Source organism: Uloborus diversus, chromosome 6, assembly GCF_026930045.1.
Source record: "Uloborus diversus isolate 005 chromosome 6, Udiv.v.3.1, whole genome shotgun sequence".
NCBI lineage: Eukaryota > Metazoa > Arthropoda > Arachnida > Araneae > Uloboridae > Uloborus > Uloborus diversus.
In genome coordinates, this window is record NC_072736.1 from 123,341,265 (window position 1) to 123,363,566 (window position 22,302).

General features: G+C 33.4%; 1 protein-coding gene across 1 annotated transcript in view; it reads left to right on the forward strand.

Annotated features, from left to right (window-relative positions):
- The first annotated feature begins 20,542 nt into the window (after positions 1 to 20,542).
- The window catches only part of LOC129224962 (putative ATP-dependent RNA helicase TDRD12), a 36,692-nt gene continuing 34,932 nt past the window's right edge, over positions 20,543 to 22,302 (forward strand). Inside the window, exon 1 of the mRNA XM_054859508.1 lies at positions 20,543 to 20,616. The gene's annotated coding sequence lies outside the window, so the exon portion shown is untranslated. The remainder of the gene's footprint in view (positions 20,617 to 22,302) is intronic.

The window sequence follows — 22,302 nt, forward strand, 5'->3', positions numbered from 1 at the left end:
CAGTGGGGCACGTTGTTCGAGTCCCAATTATTTTAATAATATTAATATTTTTATTTTATTTTCTGACCAACAAATAGCTCCTATGGTCCTACAAATCCTATCACGAAATCACATGGCACAGTTATATTGAACAAATTTTTTTCCAGAAAGTGTTATTTCAGCAGTCCTGAGTAATTTTCAGAAAACTATAAATTAATTTCTTTAATGGTTTTGGTCAAGATTGAGGAGAAAAAAAATTAAACTCCTGTCTTAAACTTTTACGTGAATGCTACTACCTCATCAAAGAGCTTACTTGTGCTTGTGATTGAAAAAATGTCAGTGCATACTGTAGAAACTATTTATAAACTGTTCTTGTTTGGCTTTAACATATAAATTTAAGTGAAGTAAAAATATAGAGAATGCAATATAACTGATGCTCAAATTTAGATTCTTTAAAATAAAGCCACATTTTTCAGAAAATTCATTTATCTATACCAGATATTTCAGCTGGCCACATGAATCAGTTTTGAAAGCCGTATATTGGGCACCATTGTCTTAGAGCATTTGAATTCCCCTTTATTTCAATGTTCTATTTCCTGAAAAAAGTATTGATTTTCTAAAGCCTTTAACAAATTAAGATAATCTCTGATAAATTGAATATTTGTTTATTTATACATTTATTTTTATGAGTGGTTGAAATGAACTCGGATGCAATTGAATTACCTTTTGAGTGGGTGAGGCAAAATCACGAACATGTAATAAATGAATATAAATAATGAAAGAAACATTACTTTTAAAGTGGATGCATTATAATAATAATAATAATATAAGAGAAATAAACAACTCTTATTTAAGGAAGTAGTTACTAAACACTTTATTTTGCATTGATTGAAAACATCGGATAAATATCAAAATATCCAATATATATCAAAATATCGGATATTTTCGAACCCTGATCTTTACGGATAATCTCAAAAACCCATTATGACAGCCTTTATTTTAAAATGCCACACTAGTTAAAATTTAACTCCACATTAATCGAGATAGATTATTTAAAAATCATTTTTCCACCAAATATTGAAATTTTTACGAACTTGATGTGGGGTGAGAGCTTCATGTACTTTATTTTTCTGCTGATCTAGAAGAGTAGACTAAAGTTTGATTCCAAGAAACATGTTGTGTCATAATGACACACGATAGACGTGAAACATTTTAACTATTCATCAAACACTTTTGAACAGATTGTATTTCTTATTCATATTTTTACAAAAAATTATATACATGTGTCCACTGATAATGATCATCTCCTTCCTTCTTAAGAAGAGAAATGATCTGTTTACGATACTTAAAGTAAGTAATTACAAATGTACATATTGATCTCTGCGCTGCCTGAACGCAGTACATGCAACCATACAAAATGAGAAAGGAAGCGAGAAGAGTGTAATGCCTCACTTTTCTCCAATACCTGAAGGCAAGCAAGCCATTGCTTTCCTTCTAACCGACATTGCTTATCCCCACCACTTTTCGTCACACAAAAAGGTTGGATCATAACTTCAAAGCCCTCGCATAAAAAGTTTCACTTAAAAAATCTTTTATTCAGCATTTTATCATAAAAGTATTGATATTTCAACCCGCAAAATTTTAAATGTACCTAATTTCTGACAAACAAGAGCTGTTGCTGGAAGGATTTTTACAATCTCAAAAACCCTTGATAACGGTCCTGATCTCAAAGGTAATTCAACACTCGTTAAAACTTAATTATGTATCAATCATGGCCATAACTATTTAAAAATCATTTTCTCAATAAAAATAGAAATTTTTACTAACCTGAAGCGGGGTATAAAACCTGATGATAATAACCTGAAGCATGTACTTTATTCTTCAAGTGATAAAGAAAGAGTAGCATGTAAAGGAAATAACTAGGCAACCTAAAAATTAGTAAACCCTAATTAGAGCACAATAAAAAGTACCAACACACTACTTGAAACGAACTTAGAACATCTCAGTTTTCTGTTTATGATGGAACACACAGCGAGTGACATGCTTGTTGAATAAAAAAGAGTAAATTACCAAAATAACCAAAACTGCCAACAATTCATTAAATTTTTAATAAAATAGTACATTTTAAATTGGCTCGCTCAACCTAAAAAATCGATAAAAACTGCCGTGTGTCAAGCAAGTGTTCTACTTCATATCCACTTCAAACGCTTTGGCAATTTTTTACAATTTTTAACTAATAAATATTTGGCAGAAAATCATAACAAATCGTTTTTCCTTAAATCTAAACGTTATTAAAAGATACTGCCAGCAAGCATTGAAAGTTCTATAATTTATAAGCATTTTACTTCTTCTGCATCTCCTTTCAAAAAACAAAAATTTGACATTGTAAATACTTACGTTGCATAAAGAGAAGATTTAACTTGGAGTTTTATAGCTTGAAGGAATATTAAAAACGATACATAAGTCAATTTTTGTCAATGATCAGGAAAAATAAAAACCCTAACATTAAAACATAAGTTAAAATGGGTTTTAATATCAAGTCACATTTATTTTTAAAAAAAATTTCTGCAACATACAGCATTTATAATACAAATCACAAGTTAAGACATCCTCACGTACATCCATAGCGTACATCACAAGTGTATGTTTTGTTTACTTCCACTCGTCGCCAAGCACGAAATTGATCGCGCCAAACCGAATACAGAGATCTATCGTTAAAAAAATTTAATTTACACAATTTAAACTTTTGCCTTGTCTTAAAGTGTTGTTTTTCAATAACATTGTGATTGGATTAAATGATTTAACAGGAAAACTAACAATAAAAGACCCAAATAAAGTGTCAGAAGGGAATTTTAGCACACCGGAACACATGTTCTTGATATAATTACGCGATAGTTAAAGAAATAGGAATGGACTCACTCAAGTAAAGCTACATACGTATAATTTGAACATTGTAGAACAGTAATATGAGCATTAAAATCTTGGACTCACCTTTAATTTATCAGATTCTGGGTTTTCCCACAGCACTGTCATACGCTCCATGTTAATCCTACGGGAGAAGAAGAAACCTTGCCTCAGGCGGTCTTCGACCAATAGGAAAATGATACCGCGTTGTCGCAACTCTGAAAACTACGTTTTCATATAGGGACTCTAGTTGCTACCAAGTCGACCGCCAGAAAACAACCGCAGCGTTTCCGAACGCGGTTAAGTGACGTCACCGGTTCCACCGCAAGCGTTTCCGAACGCTTACGGTTGCACCGAGGCGACCGATCCGCGTTTCCGAATGCACCCTGAGCTATATAACTAACTTCCATACTATCTTTTTTTTTTTAATCAAACGCTCTCGTTCCACACAGCGTAACTAGAGTCCCTAAGCGTAACCAAGAATGTTGCAAAATAGCATTTTTGCATTTATAATTAGATTTTCCGCTGAGAGTTCTGGCTTCAAGCAGATTGAAACCGCATATTGAACTTAGAGTCCCTATATGAGAACGTAGTTTTCATTGAAGTCATATATTGCGAACCGCAATGCAGTCTTGAGAATACGAATATCACGCGGATCCAAGCAGAGGGGGAACGTTAGAATCATACCCCCTCCCTTAAATAGATCAAGCATTACCCAATCGAACCTTTTAAATCCATAGTTGTAACAAAAATTTCAAAAATAGTTGAAATCCCCTTTTTTGAGCAAAAATTTTCCCTCATAATGCATAAAAAGTATAACAATAAGGGAAACAATAAGGCTGCGTTCGGAAACGATCCACCGGTTACACCGCGTGGTTAGTCCGGTGTGGTTATGACGTATTTGGAATTTCTCTAGGAATTCCGGTAGAACAGCTGTGTTTCCGAACGCTCGTGGTTAAACCGCGGTAGTTCTAGTTCAGCAGCAAACGACACTCCAATCAAAGCGTAACTTTCATAATAGGCAAGTCACGTGCGTTACGATCAAAACATGAAACACGACCGGATTGGCCAACACAGACTTTGTGACGTTTGTGATCTCGCTAACCGCTTCCAGACAGCGGTGCCACAGGTTGCTACCAAGTCGACCGCCAGAAAACAACCGCAGCGTTTCCGAACGCGGTTAAGTGACGTCACCGGTTCCACCGCAAGCGTTTCCGAACGCTTACGGTTGCACCGAGGCGACCGATCCGCGTTTCCGAATGCACCCTAAGAGTGGGCCATGGTCCGGTCTAGGAAGATGGGTGCCGAGCATTTTGGGCGCCGGGAACGTTGGGCGCCGGGAACTTTGAGCGCCGAGAACATTGGGCGCCGAGCACATTGTGCTCAGTGTTCTGCGCGCCCAAAGTTCCCGGTGCCCAATCTTCGTCGCCAAATCTTCCCATTTCGGAGTTTAAGGGTGTGGCTTTGCTCCCCTGGTTTTGGGGGAGGGGGAAGGATTTTACTATAATAAATTTTGTTTGAAACTTTTCTATACATTTAAAATAAATTTAAAATAATGTTTTAAGAAAATAAAAAAGAAATCGATTCATTTTAAGCGAAGGACAAATTGCAGTCAGTGTCAGACTGGCCCTGCGCGCCATTGGCCCGCGGGCCGGTGCATGGGCTGGCACCTGTTCGTCCTGATCGCCCTCCCTCCTGTGTGCCCTCGAACATGTGCTCCTTCAAGCCTGTGCCTCTTCGTTATTTACTATCTTATATATCTAATATATACGAGAAAGTATTGGATAAGTGCAAATTTTTGAATTTTGACGTATTCGAACGTTTTGAGTTATGCTGAGTAAATAAATTAATCTATATAAACAAAACAAAGAATATGTGTATACTAGCTGCGTGCCCGACGTTGCACGGGCTACCTAAAAAATGTAAGAGCAGTCCAGTTGATGCTTTTGTAGTACACTGACACTAGTTTCTAACGCGTTAAGGAATAAACAAATGCGCGTAAAGCAAGGTTTGCAAAACACCAGTAAAACATATTTTTGCCAAAACACCTCATCAACGTTAATAATCGTTATCAATGATACAAGTTATGAGTACATTTTCAGTCAGCACAAAAGTGGAAAATATATGCATTATCAACTATAATCTTTACTCACGTTAAACTGAATTACATCTGATAGACTATATCGGAAATATTTATGCACAATAACAATCCGCTTTTTACATAAAATAGTCTACTACCCGGCGTTGCCCGGGTGTTTATTAATGCAACATACCACTCAGATAAATATTTGGATGGATTCTATCCACATGGTCGTACAAGAATTACATCAATCCGTTTTCCAGGTACAAACCCTCAAAGAACTCAAATAACTTGTAAATCACTCATTTACTTTACGACGTGCACGGTCCACCTCGAAAATAAAAGTTATGTCACGTGACGCGAGTTCAACACTCAGGCTTGAACCAAAAAAAAAAAAAGTCAGTGAAATTTTGTGGCAGATTGCGGAAAACCCCCATAAAGTAAATATTTTAAATCCCCTGATTACAGGAAAAGCCTCAAAACAAAAACAAGAATTTTACCTGTTCATATTCGAGAAAAAAAATGGCAACAGATCTTTCATCTCAATGATTTTCTTCACGCTCACATACATTTTAATAAAAGCATTGTTGCGGAAAGTTGAGTTGAAGCACTGAATAATAATTTGAATGGAGGAAAGCCTTCGAAAAATATTTATTTGACTTTGAAATCTAAGAGTCATAATTAAAAGTTTTTAATTGATATCTCCGCTAATTATTATCGGAGGATTATGTTAAATAGCCAAACATGAAGACGGGAGGATGACGAATCCATCGATACCTGGTTCGATGGTCAGTTCACTGTCGTTCGGGAGAAGAAGCTTGGACATAGATAGATAGATAGATAGATAGATAGATACTCAGATTTTATATGTATAAGATAGTATATGTGTATGTATATATCTGTGTATGTTCTCTATACAAATCCGCAGTTTACGTCGGATCTTCGACCAAATTTGGCAGGGAGGTACTTGGGCACCCGAGAAAGAAAGTAGGGAGGGGGGGGAGTTAGAACGCCAAAAAAAGGACTGAACTGTTCGGATTTTAATTTTAGAGCCCGAAAATGGCATTAAATGGTTCTTTCTACCCAAAATAACTACCCAATCAACCCAAATTTCTTTGATTCAGGTCCCATTCGAAAGTCCGCGAAAAACACCAATAGAGTTCCTTCATTTCCTTCGAGTTTCAAAAAAAAAACTGCAAAATCACCGGAAAAAAAATTAAAAAGCACTGCGAAGCGTAATGGAACAGAAATTTTAAATCGGAAAATTATCGATTGTGCAATCTCATTTAAATTAGCGTGCAGAAGGTTGCAATCAATTTATTCTTTGGAAATTTAAAAGCTTGAAATACAATTGTGTTGGGCATTATTTTTTTATTTCTTAGGTAGGCAAAAAATACTTTCATTATCAATTTAAGCGAGAAAAGTAAAACACGCGAAATTTTCGCCCGAGTAATAAGAGTCCTTTTCCCCTTTCTCACCACCCAACATGGCCGCCGCTCTCCCGCAGTTACTTCAAACGCGACTTCTTTTTCATAACTGACGACTTGGACTTGTGGAAGGACTTGCTTTTGTTCTCGTAGACCCTAAGGACTTAAAGGGGTACGGTCGTTTTCCCACGAAAGCTAGTCCCCTCCCTAACATCATTGAAATTCTTTAAGAATTACGTTTTTAGAGTTTCAATTTCGAAAACTTGCTGGTCCTCTAAAAGTTACTCATAAATCATGGATCGTCTAATTCGCAATTTTAATAGTTAAATTTTGAAAAAAAATTGTCAGTAGATCCCAGAACGCGTTAACACCTAATCCTACCAAAGATAGTCTTCTGGAATGCGTTTTAAGTTTGCAAATTATAAAATTTTCCTGGGATGGCCGTTTTAATGTATCTTTCCTAACATCCCCAAAGATCGTCTAAGACAGAGTCTAGAGCTACAATTTCAAACAATTTCTTTCAAAGCGCTCCAAACTTTTCCCCCTCTACCATTACCAAAGATAATTAAAATGCATTTTTAAGACTGAAAATTAGAAATTTTCCCGGTGTGGGGCTTCGAATTTCTCCTCCCCGTAACATCACGAAAATATCATATTAAATTGCGTTTTTAGACCCACAATTGCGAAAAAAAAAAAACGTCGGAGAACCCTTGAACCACACTCTTATTAGAGATATTTTTTTACGTTTCTAAGGTTTCAATATCAAAAAAAGGGCCTGGGAGGGGGGGGGGGAGCTTAATATTACGAAAGACAGTTAGAACGCATTTCTAAAATTACAAAATGAGAAATGTTTCCAAATCTCTCCTCCCTCTAAAACATCATCAAAGATCGTTTAAAACTGTTCTTAGAACTACAATTTCGAAAAAATAGACTGGGGGAGCACCACAGAATCCCTTCTCCCTTAACATTACCACTTATCGTCTAAAATACGTTTTTAAGACGACAAATTCAAAAATTTTCAAAAAAAAAAAAAACCAGAACTCCCTAATTTCGGAGTTAATACAGTAAAACCTGTAAAGTTGACCACCTTTGTAAGTTGACCACCTGTCTATGTTGACCGCTTTTGTCAGGAACGGAATTAGTCCTATCTTATATAATGAAGGAAAACCTCTGTAACTTGACCACCTCTATCATTGACCCTCATCTTGACCACCTGTCTATCTTGACCACTAATGAACACCAAATTTGGATTGGAGTATTGTAAAAAACCCTTTGTAAATTGACCACTTGGTTTATTTTTTAAAATTTTATTTAGCAAATTATTTTATTATTATTATTATTATTATTTTAAACTTTCCAAGAATATTTCTGATGCCAGACCAGCATTTTACCAACTAAATGAAACAGCAGCATAACTAAACCTCCTTTTGAGTTTAACCACATGGGAAAACCACTAAGAACCCTTTTATTCTCCAAACTTGTTTTTCTTCTGTTGTTAAGCGAAAAATTTGTAATTTTTGATTAGCTATAAATTTTTAGGAACTATTAATATAAAATGAGTAACGATTCATAAACAATAGGGCTTTTTTTTTTAATCAATTTACTGAAATTTTAAATTTGCACACATTATACGTCATTCTGGGAAAATAATCTCTAAAAATATTTGAATGACATCTTAAACTATTGTTTCAAAGTAATGCTAAACAATGAAAGTGAGTTAAACAGAAAGAGTAGGTGTCAATTGCAAGAATTACAAAAAAAAAAAAAAAAAAAACGTTACCCCCTTTATAAGTTGACCACCTGTCTAAGTTGACCACCAAAGTACTGCACCGCAAGTGGTCAACTTACACAGGTTTCACTGTATTATACTTACAGTTAGGTACATATCGGCTTTCTCTTAAACCAGAAATCGTATACAGTCCCCTCAGAACAACAGTTAGGCATCTAATTAGGAAAAACTAAGATATCCTGTCCTTTGCTTTGATGCGACGATATATGCACACGTTTTTTAAGAAAAGAGGAAAATTATTGGGAAGGTCACGGTCTTTATTTTAAACTTGTGTCACCTAGTGAAAATTCCTTAAAAAATGCTCTCTGTGGTAGCCAGCTTGTCTTTGACGCAATGCACCCCTCTGAATAATGTAGAGCAGCTCCCCTTCCTCCAAAAACAAAATTTCCAAAAAGAGAAAAAAAAAAAAAAACCCGTAAAAATTTCAATGGCGCAGTCTACACCCCGATCACCCCTCCTCTTCCTCCTTCTAAGTTTTTCTTCATGGAAACTGTAGATATACAAGAACAATTTTGGTGCCAAAGATGTTGCTCATTTGAAAATTCAAGCATAAATACACTATTAAAAGAAGAAGAAAAAGAAAGTAAAAATAAATCATTAATGAAATTTAAAAGTATTAAAGTACTGCGTTTTTAAAATAATGTAAGAAGTATAACATAATTTCTCCAAGCTTCATTTTGATTTAAAGCCATATACAGTTTCGTTTCAGAATTTCTTGAGCTTTTAATAGCTAATAAAAAAAAAGTGAGCATTGAAAGGAAAAATATGGGGCGCATGCAACAGACAATAGTAGCACTTGTAATTTGCCGTGTTATATTTTATCGCTCTGCAAATAGTATAAACTGGGATGAAAGCTTTTTCATTGATGTAACCTTTACATATATTGTGCATGCGTGGATGTCGTATCGGGGGATCGCACTCGGTCTGCAAAATGCTAAAGCGCCTATCATCATTAAAGATGATTTGCAGCAACAAATTTAGGACTTCGATTTTTAAACTCTTCCAGGAGTTGGCCCCCGCCCCCGCTTTTAGGACTTTCGTTTGTGAAAATTCTGAAGGTCCGAAAACCTCTTCCTCCTATACCCCTAATATATCACCATCAAAGGCTATTGGGCGGTAATTTACTGAATACATCAAAGATAGTTTAAAATTTTGTATTCAGGGCTTCGAATCTGAAAACCATTATGGGAAGAGCCCACGAGCACCCTAATAATGTCATTGAACATCATCTGAAAATGCGTTTCTCGAAATTCAATTTCGAAAAATTGCAGAACATGGGCTTCAACCTCTCCACCCACTAATTTTACCAAAGATCATTTAAAACTGCATTTTAACAATTAGTTCGGAATTTATGGGGGAGCGTCGCCCCCCCCTTCTTTAACATAATTAAAAATGTTCTTGAATTTCTTTCTATATGGGTTTGAATTTCAAATAATTATTGAAGCTCCCGAAAACTAGAGTCCCTATATGAAAACGTAGTTTTCAGAGTTGCGACAACAGCTACGCTCGGAAAGCACAACCGGTTTCAAGGGGAAGATAGGGTTGCCGCCGAGCTGCAAGATTGGCTCCTTGTTCGCTTTCGAGTTTCCTTTAAAAAAATAGTCACGAGCGGGAGCGGGAAGAGTGGGTGAAACGGGTTCTGAAGGATGTAAGCACGCTGATTCGAAAATGCATGTTGTCAAAAAAATGAAACGATCGATTTAAATTCAAACATTAAAAAAAGACAAAATGGCCCTGTTTTAGCAGAATTAAAAGCAGATTTTTTCTTAAACCTTATTCTCTTTAATACTATTAATTTCAATTTAATAAAAAGATTCCGAGACAACGAAAATTATATTAGTTTCAATTGATTCAAAATGAATGAAGGAATAAAAACTGATTAAGAAAATGAAAATAAATAAATTGGCAACAAATAACGAACATAAAAAATTGCTTGTTTTTGCTACCTTAAATTAAGCTTTATAAAGATTTTTGAACTTAGAAATATTTCTTATACTAGGGGGCTATCGCCCCCTGCTCGCTATCGCTCGCCAACCCCCGGAACTGCTTACGCAGTTCCCTGTGGATCGCTTCGCGATCCATGCTCGCTTCGCTCGCTCGCTGTATGCCAATACATTAGCCTAGCTAAAATTTTCCGTAAAAATTAAAGTTGGTAATTGCATTTAGGTCACCATCCATTTAACCAATATGAAAATTACGTTCATAATGTTAATTTGTCTGCTTTAGCCAGATTTTCGACAGTTTAACTTTGCTGTATGTAAGATGACTGCCTTGGCAATGTGCACAACTTTACCATTATAGATACAAAAGTGTCTGTCATTGCTTTGGAGAGATTGCACTTGTACCTGTTGGTCCGCGGAAGGTATTTTATTTCCCTTCTACCACCCATTGGAAAACCAATGAAGGCATTCCCCTATCCGCCACCTGGGGACGCGCCCTCTAGGGGTTACAGGCTCCCCCGAGGGATGTATTTACATTATTTACACTCTTATATATTTACATATTTACACTCTTATATATTCTAATCTGAGAAAACTTCCTCATATACACAATTAAAAATGTCCCGTTTGGGAGCCACAACTGACACTGCTTCAAAAGATCTTGTTCTTGATAATGCCACATAGAGCTGGCCATGACTAAAAACAGGCTCAGAGAGCACCAAACATATTTTCTCAAACGTTTGTCCTTCTTGTTGTTATTCTGAATCCTTGCCACGTCACGAACAAAAAATGGTTTAACTAAAAACGCGAAAACTCGCCAAGGCTACTTTGCTTGCACAATACTAAAACTACTATAACCCTAAACAAATTTGGCGAAACCTTTCAGCTGAGAATAAAAGGAATAAAGTAAATTCTTTCTCGGTTATTCATTTTGAACTGAACTGTCGTACTGAAGCAGAGAATAGACGACGCTCAAAGCGCCTACGCGTTCAAAACAACATTGCCGATGAACATGATTGTGGAGCAATGTGTGAAGAATGCGAATTTTGTGGTGCTCTTTATTGGCAGAAAGAGCGTAATACTGCAAATAAATATACTAAATGTTGCCATGACGGAAAGGTGCGGTTACCGGCATTGTGTGACGCACCTGATCTGTTGAAGGAACTGCTGACTGAAAATTCCCCAGCCGCTAAAAATTATCGGCAGCGAATCAGAGAATACAACTCTGGAAATGGCTCGTCTTAAATTGGATTCAAGAACGGTTTCCTGCCTTCTTTGAGCTTTTCTTTGCTGATTAAGGTTGAAATGGGCCACAGCCCGACTCAAACTCATCTCAAAAAAAAAAAAAGTTCGTTGAGTATTCTGTGATTCAAGATTTCAAAACAACGTAGAAGTTTGTTTACATGATTTATCGGCGAAGTGTTGCCAACAGAGGTTTAGAAATTCACCCCTTCATTTGCCGGCACGTAAGAGAATTATATATATAGATTGATATCAAAAGCATTACTTTTTTTTTCTATAAAGGGAAAAAAATACAATTTTCTGATTTAAATGGAACAAAGTTTAGCATTAGCTTAAAAAATCCGAAGGGAAATATATGCCTGGGATGGTCACCTACGGGGGGGGGGGGGGGTGCTGTTAGGGGTGTGGCACCCATGTATATGCAAAGGAAAGTTTGAAAGAGTAATACTACTAGACATATGTAGAAAGCTTAAAACAAGGTACCCTATCCAGGCCTGGATCTATACATCTTGGGCCTCCCTGCAACAAAATCTGTATGGCCCCTCCCCAGAGGTGATCAGTGTTTGTTTGTAATGTTAAATAAGTCTAAGTGCTAGGTTTTTTCCAATTTGTTTTTCTTCAATTTCATAGGCTGTTGGACCCCTTAAGACGTGGGCCACCCCACACTGCGGGGATCCTATCTCGCTCCCCCCCCCCCCACACCAAAAAAGAGATTAAGAACCTCTGAATATTTCAATGGTTTAGTGGGCACACCTAGTTAAAAGATTAATTTGTATAAAGTTGAAAACTGAAATTATATTAATTAAATAGATGCAGGTAGAAATATTCAGAAATAAATTGGGAAGCTAAGGGGGGGGGGGGGGGACATGTATTTTGACACATTATATTTTTTCGACATTCGTATATTTATTATTACAAAATGTTTAAAAATTCTCACTTCAAAGTGTCGTTTCCCATAACTGTTAACAAAACATTAGTTTAATTAAAAACTTCAGTCACTAATGGGCTAATCTTCAAAAAGTGCAACTTTGCTGTCACATGCCTTTTACAGTTAAAACTAAGGAATAATTTATTATTTTTTAATTACAGCAAAAATATATCCATTTAAATCTGCCAACAGTTTTTTTTTTTGTAATAATTTTTATTTATTTATTTTTTGGGGGGGAGGGGGTCGTAGCATGTGAATTCTCACCTCCATGTATTAGAATTTAATTGATTCAAAATAAATGAAGAGATAAAAAAAGGTAAGAAAATGAAAATAAATAAATGAATGACAGATAATGCACATTAGAAATTGCTTGTTTTTGTTTCGGAAAGGCAAGCGTTATAAAGAGTTTTAAATCTAAAAATATTTCCTGTAACCATCTAAAAAGCAATATTACTAATAAAAATGGTTTTTTATTAAAAAAAATTGCATGTTTAAGTTTACCCTGTACAATTTTCTGATTTAAATGTGATTAAGTTAAACATTAAATTAAAAATTTGAAAGATAAATATGCAAAGGAAAATTTGAAAGTTCAATACTAGAAATATAGTTAGATGGTAAAAACGAGGCAACCCCCCCCCCCACAAAAAAAAGAAAGAAAGAATACCAAGAACCTCTTAATATTTTAGTGGTTCAGTAGGCACTCTTGGTTAAAATATTAATTTGAATAAAGTTGAAAATTATTACTTTAATTTGATGTAGATAGAAATATCAGAAATAAATTGAGGAGTTGAGGGGGTGTAATTTGAAACATTACTTATTTTCGACTCATATGAATAAGAAACAAATGTATCTATTGTTATTTATTTATTTCTCTGCATCACATCATGCATCTATTACTTACATTTTGAACAATATTTTCAAATCAAAACAATATTATAAAGAAAAGAAAATAGACACTTTCTTAATGAAACAAAGAAAAAAATCATTCCCAGCACCAGTCGAGGACTTGTACTTATTTTCAATGTTCGTGGAAAAGCAATGTTTACATTTAATTTTGACAGAGATTTTAAAAGCATGAAGAAAATTCATTCATTCCATACTAACAGTTCAGGTCATTACCACATAAAGATTACAACAAAAGTCTCTAATGTTCAATTTATTTTTTGGTGTTGTTACATCTGTAAACTTTATTTCAAACATAGAATTTCTAACATTTTTACACACACAAAAAAAAAAAAAAAAAAAAAAAAAGAGAAAACAAAGACATTTTTCTCAATGAGGCAATTAAAATCAAATTCAAAGTACCAAAACAGAATTTGTAGTTTTTATAGATTTTGGGGCAAACTATTATTATCAATAACTGCTTAAGTAACAAAATAAGCAAAGATTAATCTTTGTTTTCTGAAATGCAACGTAACTTTAAAATATTCACTTGTTCAAAATGTGGTTATTATTATCAATTTTTTAAAAATTCTTTACTCCAAAGTATCATTTCCTAAAACTAATAACTATGGACAAAACACAAGTTTAATCAAAAATTTCAGAATTTCAGTCACTTATAAGCATAAAGAAAATAAATTTTGTTATAGGCTTTACTCCCATCTACTCAATTAGGGAGTTTCGATTAGACAGGGCAAAATATACTGATGCTTGTAATTTATTTTCTTTTATACTATTTGTGAAGTGAATGTTTGTGAAAAAAAAAAAAAAAAAACCTTGATTGAAATAAATTGAATTTTTTGTTCAGATTTTTTCATATAGATTGCAATTCCATTCATTACCCCGTATCATGGATGGATGAACATGACCTATATTCCAACATCCTGAAAAATGCTTCCAGAATTTAGTCAGAAACAGAGAAGGGGCATTGACAGTCGGAAGTGGACTAATATATCAGTTGCTACCTATCCCTTCCAAAATTGGAGTTATTTGCAGTTATTCAAATCCTATCCTGTAGTTTAGTGGGAAGAAAAATCTCTTCTTGAGGGGGGGGGGGCGATTTCTGGATAACTACACAAAGAGAATAAGCATCAATGAACTGTTCATTTAATGCTGAAATAAACAAACCTAAATATATCTTTCATAATTTTATGTATACCTAAATTTTTTAGTCTTGCATTGAATACCAAAAAATTTATTAAAAATCTAAATTGAAAACAATATTTTTACATGACAAACAAGCATAAACCTTAAAGCATTTGTTTTACAAAACAAATTCAAAACTCTAAATTTAGAAAATCAAAACAGAGTCCAGTCATTTCTCAATTTCTGTTGCAAAATTATTGTTTGTTTTACCTCTTTACATTTCAATATTATTATACAAATGAATGATAATAAATATGATAATAAGCGTGACAAATCAGAAATACAGCACTGCTTGTATGAAGAAGATCAAAATTTCATTTAATTACACTATTTAGCATTTAAACACAGAATTTTTGTTGGTTTGTATGTCATTGTTGAAAGTCCAAAGACCATTTTGGCAACAAATTTCCTGAAGTCATCAGCATAATAAGAAGCATAACAAACATGAATGGCATATTATGTATGGAAGTTTATTATTTTTTTAACCAACTTCATTAGTTTTGATAAAGCTGTCAAGCTAAGAAAACTTGGAAAATGATTTCTGGACATCCTTGTAAACTAAATATTGGAGATCATTCTATTATACAATTCTTTAAGCGAACAGTACAATACTATCATGAGTTTTCTAGAACATCTGCATCAGGGCTATAATTCAGCTAGTAGTTCAGCTTTCTTCAAGTTGCAGAATATCTGGAAGAAACTTAAAAAACATTAAGGGCAAATAAATTTAAAAGCAGAAGTAAAACTCTTCAAATGTGCTAAATCATCAATACGGCTGAACACAATTGGCAGGAATGTTTTTTAAAACTAGTTCATAAAATTATAAATGGAAAATAAATAAACACACTTTAATTGAAATAGAGCTGTATTTCAACTACTTTGCATTAAGTGTGTTGTAAAATTTAATTTCAAATAACAGGGTATGTTTTAAAAACACTTGAAAAAGTAAAACACATATTACAGGGGAATATTTTATCTAATTCATCAATCTTTTGACTAGCATAGATTATTTTTCATTTAATTATGTACATATTTGTTACTGTGCATTATCTTTGCTCTTATGATGACTAAAATAAGTAATGAACGTTCGTGATTCTAAATTTTTTAGGAACCGTGAGAAAACTTGCTTGTTTTTTCTGCACCTCACTTAGGAATATCCGCAACAAAATTGTAGGGGGAGGTGGGGCACGTTGGACAGTGGGGCATGTTGTACGGATTCCAATTTTTGAATAATATTAATATTTTTTATTTTATTTTTTGACCAACAAATAGCTCCTATGGTCCTACAAATCCTATAATGAAATCACATGGTACAGTTATATTGAACAAATTTTATTCCAGAAAGTGTTATTTCAGCAGTCCTGAGTACTTTTCAGAAAACTATGAATTAATTTTTTTAATGGTTTTAGTCAAGATTACAGAAAAAAAAATTGAACTCCTGTCTTAAACTTTTACGTGAATGCCACTACCTCATCAAAGCGCTTGCTTGTGATTGTGATTGAAAAAATGTGAGTGCATACTAAAGAAATTAATTATAAACTGTTTTTGCATGTTTTTAATATATAAATTTAAGTGAAGTAAAAATATAGAGAATGCAATATACTGATGCTTGAATTTAAATTCTTTAAAATAAAGCCACATTTTTTAGTAAATTCATTTATCTATACCTGATATTTCAGCTGGCCACATGAATCAGTTCTGAAAGCCATATGTTGGGCACCACTGTTTTAGAGCATTTGAATTCCCCTTTATTTCAATGTTCTATTTCCTGACAAAAATATTGATTTTCTAAAGACTTCAACAAATTAAGATAAGCTCTGATAAATTGATTATTTATTTATTTATATATTTATTTTTATGAGTGGTTGAAATGAACGCGGATGCAATTGAATTACTTTTTGAGTGGGTGAGGCAAAATCATGAACATGTAATAAATGAATATAAATAATGAAAGAAAAATTACTTTTAAAGTTGATGCATTATAATAATATAAGAAAATAAATAACTGTGATTTAAGGAAGCAGTTACTAAACACTTTATTTTGCATTGGTTGAAAACATCGGATAAATATCAAAATATCCAATATACAGTCGACCCCCGCTACAAAGCGATCTGACTCAGGCGAAATGGATATAACGCAATTTTTTCAACAGTAAAGAATTTTTGAGCTAGCGCGAATTCCTCGTGAACGGACCTACATCCCATTAGAATCACTGAGAGCAGAAGTATAAACACTATACTAGTCTTTTATTGCTTACATAAATAAATAACTACTTCTCATTTTCCATTATTTTTTTTTTTTTTCATTCTGAATGCGAAAATTAACGAAATATAACGACACCTAGGAGCGCTGCTTTATCTAAAGTTGGTGAAGATAGAAAGAAAAAGAGAATGTTTCTGACAATTAAAGAAATGGTAAAGCTTCTTGAAAAGCTGAAGCTGAACCAAAAAATGCTTCGAAGGGTAGCACAACAATTAGGTATGACGGTATGAGTGAATCTTCCATACATACGATTAATAGTCAAGAAAAGGAAATCCATAAAATTTCACCGAGTAATAGTATCCAAGCAAAATGCAAAAATTATGAAAATGGAAGCTGTTTTTTATTGTAAATTAAAGAAACCAGGAAGAGGGGTAATGCCATAGATGGAAACTTTATAAAAGAACCAATGAAGCAACTGTATTTAAAAATATATTAGAATAACTGCAGCATAAATCATCATTTTCACTTTTTTTAAGTTACAAATATCATTACTGAATCAACTGTACAGTACAACTATAGGGCATTTGTTCTCCTTACTACATGCCGTACGTACAGTACTGGTTTATTTTATGTCTTTCTTTCCCATTGATCATTGTTTTTGTGCATCATAGCAGTATTTTATGTTGAATAAAACAGCTTTTTTTTAAAAAACAAATAAAAATTCAGTTATTTATGTAAGAAACAGTAAGGTATGGTTAAGAAAAGGTTTTTAACTGTTTAAGGTTTTGTTTACACATGTCTAAAATTATTGGTTATGTTAATAAAAGTTTTTACACATACCTTTTTCCACAACGCGAAATTTCGACTAACGCGAAGGGTCTTGGAACGCATCCCTTGCGTAAGTGGGGACTCGACTGTATATCAAAATATTGGATATTTTCGAACCCTGATCTTTACAGATAATCTCAAAACCCCATGATGACAGCCTTTATTTTAAAATGCAATTCCACACTAGTTAAAATTTAACTCCACATTAATCGAGATAGGATTATTTAAAAATCATTTTTCCACCAAATATCGAAATTTTTACGAACTTGATGTGGGGTGAGAGCTTCTTGTACTTTATTTTTCTGCTGATCTAGAAGAGTAGAATTCTTCTAAAGTTTGATTCCAAGAAACAGGTTGTGTCATAATGACACACGATAGACGTGAAACATTTTAACTATTCATCAAACAATTTTGAACAGATTGTGTTTCTTATTCATATTTTTACATAAAATTATATACATGTGTCCACTGATAATGATCATCTTCTTCCTTCTTAAGAAGAGAAATGATTTGTTTACGATAACTAATGTAAGTAATTACAAATGTACATATTGATCTCCGCGCTGCCTGAACGCAGTACATGCAACCATACAAAATGAGAAAGGAAGCGAGAAGAGTGTAATGTCTCACTTTTCTCCAATACCTGAAGGCAAACAAGCCACTGCTTTCTTTCTAACCGACATTGCTTATCCCCACCACTTTTTGTCACACAAAAAGGGTGGATCATAACTTCAAAGCCCTTGCATAAAAAGTTTTACTTAAAAAATCTTTGATTCAGCATTTTATCATAAAATTATTGATATTTCAACCCGCAAAACTTTAAATGTACCTAATTTCTGACAAACAAGAGCTGTGGCTGGGAGGACTTTTACAATCTCAAAAACCCATGATAACGGTCCTGAGATCAAAGGTAATTCAACACTTGTTAACACTTAATTATGTATCAATCATGGCCATAATTATTTAAACATCATTTTCTCAATAAAAATAGAAATTTTTACTAACCTGAAGCGGGGTGATAGCATGCACTTTATTCTTCAGGTGATAAAGAAAGAGTAGCATGTAAAGGAAATAACTAGGCAACCTAAAAATTAGTAAACCCTAATTAGAGCATAATAAAAAGTACCAACACACTACTTGAAACGAACTTAGAACATCTCAGTTTTCTGTTTATGATGGAACACACAGCGAGTGACATGCTTGTTGAATAAAGAAGAGTAAATTACCAAAATAACCAAAACTGCCTACAATTCATTAAATTTTTAATAAAATAATACTTTTTAAATTGGCTCGCTCAACCTAAAAAATGGATAAAAACTGCCGTGTGTCAAGCAAGTGTTCTACTTCATATCCACCTCAAACGCTTTGGCAAATTCATGTGGTGACATTAATTTCATAATTGAATTGACATTTTTTTTTACAATTTTTAACTAATAAATATTTGGCAGAAAATCATACAAATCATTTTTCCTTAAATCTAAATGTTATTAAAAGATACTGCCAGCAAGCATTGAAAGTTCTATAATTTATAAGCATTTTATTTCCTCTGCATCTCCTTTCAAAAAACAAAAATTTGACACTGTAAATACTTACGTTGCATAAAGAGAAGATTTAACTTGGAGTTTTATAGCTTGAAGGAATATTAAAAACGATACATAAGTCAATTTTTGTCAATGATCACGAAAAATAAAAACCCTAACATTAAAACATAAGTTAAAATGAGTTTTAATATCAAGTCACATTTATTTAAAAAAAAAAAATCTGCAACATACAGCATTTATAATACAAATCACAAGTTAAGACATCCTCACGTACATCACAAGTGTATGTTTTGTTTACTTTCACTCGTCGCCAAGCACGAAACTGATCGCGCCAAACCGAATACAGAGATCTATCGTTAAAAATATTTAATTTACACAATTTAAACTTTTGCCTTGTCTTAAAGTGTTGTTTTTCAATAACATCGTGATTGGAATAATCGATTTAACAGGAAAACTAACTATAAAAGACCCAAATAAAGTGTCAGAAGGGAATTTTAGCACACCGGAACACATGTTCTCGATATAATTACGCGATAGTCAAAGAAATAGGAATGGACTCACTCAAGTAAAGCTACACACGTATAATTTGAACATTGTAGAACAGTAATATGAGCATTAAAATCTTGGACTCACCCTTAATTTTCCAGATTCTGGGTTTTTCCACAGCACTGTCATACGCTCCATGTTAATCCTACGGGAGAAGAAGAAACACTGCCTCAGGCGGTCTTCGACCAATAGGAAAATGATACCGCGTTGTCGCAACTCTGAAAACTACGTTTTCATATAGGGACTCTACCGAAAACACCTCCCTAAAAATCACTGAAAGACAAATTAAAGTCCTATTAACGATCCCAACAATTCAATTTCGTTTTTTAGGTCGTTTATTTTTGAAAAATTTCCGGGATTGTGCAGAACTACAATTTCAAACATGTTTCGGGGGAAAACACCCGAATCCTCCTTTTCCTAGCATAATTAGAGAAAAAATACAATAGCTGTGCTTTTCAAGTTTCAACTTCAAAAAATCGCTGGAAAAAGCGCCCCCCGACCTCCGCTCCCCATAACATTAGCGAAGATCGTGCATTTTAAAGAGTACATAAATGAGAAAATTGGGGGGGGGGGGGAGAGACTTCCGAATCTCTCTTCCCCGTAACATCACCAAAATCGTATAAAACTGTTTTTAGAACTACAATATTGAAAATTTTCCTTGGGAGAGCCAACGAACCTCCTTAGCAAAATCGGAGATAACAATTGCATTTTCTAAGTTTCAATTTCGAAACATAGACGGGGGAGCGCTTTCAAAACTTTTTTCCATATAATATTACCAAAGTTCGTCTAAAATGCATTTTTAAGACAACAATTTCGAAAAATTTCGTGAGGAAAACCTCCAAAGCAAAAGTATTCCTCCGCGTAATTGTGAATTTATGTTGCCATCTCTTAAATAAATATAAATAAACAGCAAGGCAATTTAAAAAGGCGAAGCCGCTTCGATCCTCGAGAAGCATGCGCAGTGCAATAATGCTCAGCGGTTTAACTAGACATTTCCTTAAAAAAAGCCATGTTTTATGTTTATAAATTGCAATTGCAGTATGTTTGAAAAGCTCGTGTCAACGTGGTATATAGTATTTAAATTAATATAACTACGTTCTTTTCATGGTGTATAAAAGTTTGTGGTATTATATTTTCTCAGTTTCTTTAATTATGTGTTGAAAAATGTAAATATTTTATAAATATTTTATAGTTTTAATGTGTTTTGCCAAAAGTTTTACTTCAATTACCTGTTATATGGCTCCTGCTTTCATGTACATTTTATATGTTCCTACCTTTTCTTAAATTTTAATTTTGGAACTTAAATGTGCATGTACTTTCTTATGTTTATTTAGTGATTTTTTTGTGTGTGTGTGTGTGTGTGAGACTGTCGTTTAAAAAGTAAATGCATATCCAGAAGTAGGTCTTTGTCCTTTTGTTTCTAGTTAGCCGCATGTTAAGCAATTATTATTATTATTTTTTTAATTTTATTTATTTGTTTTCATATTTATTTTTTGCTGGGATTGACATTGTCCCAGGAAGAAATCGTTGTCATTTTCGGATATTTTGTATTTTCCGACGTGAAACTACTTTAATGTTAATAGTTCTAAATTCCATTATATATGTCAAAGTATTTTTTTAACATGTTAGAAATTAAATTGATCTGATCATGTAGTATTTATCAAATGACTTATTGAAGGAGATATTCAACTATGAATTAAAGTACTGTTTAATACTTATATTGAAAACTGCTCTATAGAGTATTGATTTGTATTTATTCTTCAAGTAGAGTTTAAGTTAATCTACAAATTAGCTGTCTGTCAACTTATTTGCTTCAAAAAAATTTGTGACCAATCTGAATCACCTTACAACTTACATGACAAATAACTGAAAACAAACTGTCCTGAAATTCCAGAATATTTAATTCACATCTTTTTTAGCACTCAATGATCTGATGCATTGGTTTTGTTGAGCCCAGCTTTTTAGCAAGCGATAATTTAAATAAACAGAAGGGACAGTACTTGATTCATAATCATTAAATGAAAGTTAAGCAAGTGAATTGGAGGATCAACATTCTTATTTGTTAAGAATTGAAAAAATACCTTTGTGTTTGAAAAGTAGAGTAAGAGAACGTTGTATGGTAGGTACAGCACAAAATTGTAGATTACTGCATTATACGTGTTCCTTGTAACGCTAAAACACTTGTAATGCAGTAATGTGCAATTATACGTGCGATAATGTGTTTGATACATCTTATTTTATTGTCTGAACAAAATTCTTCTAATTTTTATTTACATTCTCTTCTTCACTTGAATGACTCAATATTTTTTCTTTTTTTTGTTACATGATGACAAGTACTCTAAAATAAATATTGCTGTAAAATTATAAATTACTAGCAAAAATACCCGGCGTTGCCTGGGTTAGCAATAGTTATCAGAAACAAACGTTACTTGCATTTGTTTTCTGTTTTAAGTGAAAGAACTTAAAACACACCTTTTTAACGTGACTTAAAATCTAGCTTCTTCCTTACTCATAAAACTAAAGTAGCAGTAAGTAAAAAGAGCAAAATAGTATTCATATAGAAACAAAAACACAAAATTTAAGCGTATACAAATTTGAAGAATTTCCGAAATATGTGAAATTAAACTTCACATGTTTAAAAAGATTCATCAGTTAATACTTATTTATTTCTTTATTTATTTTACATTGAGTCTTACCTTCTCTGTATGTATATTGAAGAACAAACTGTTTAAAAAAATGTAACCGGGCGCCCGTGATCCCCTTAAACTTGCTTTAGTTATTTTGGAAAATTTCAATTATTGTGGGTTCTT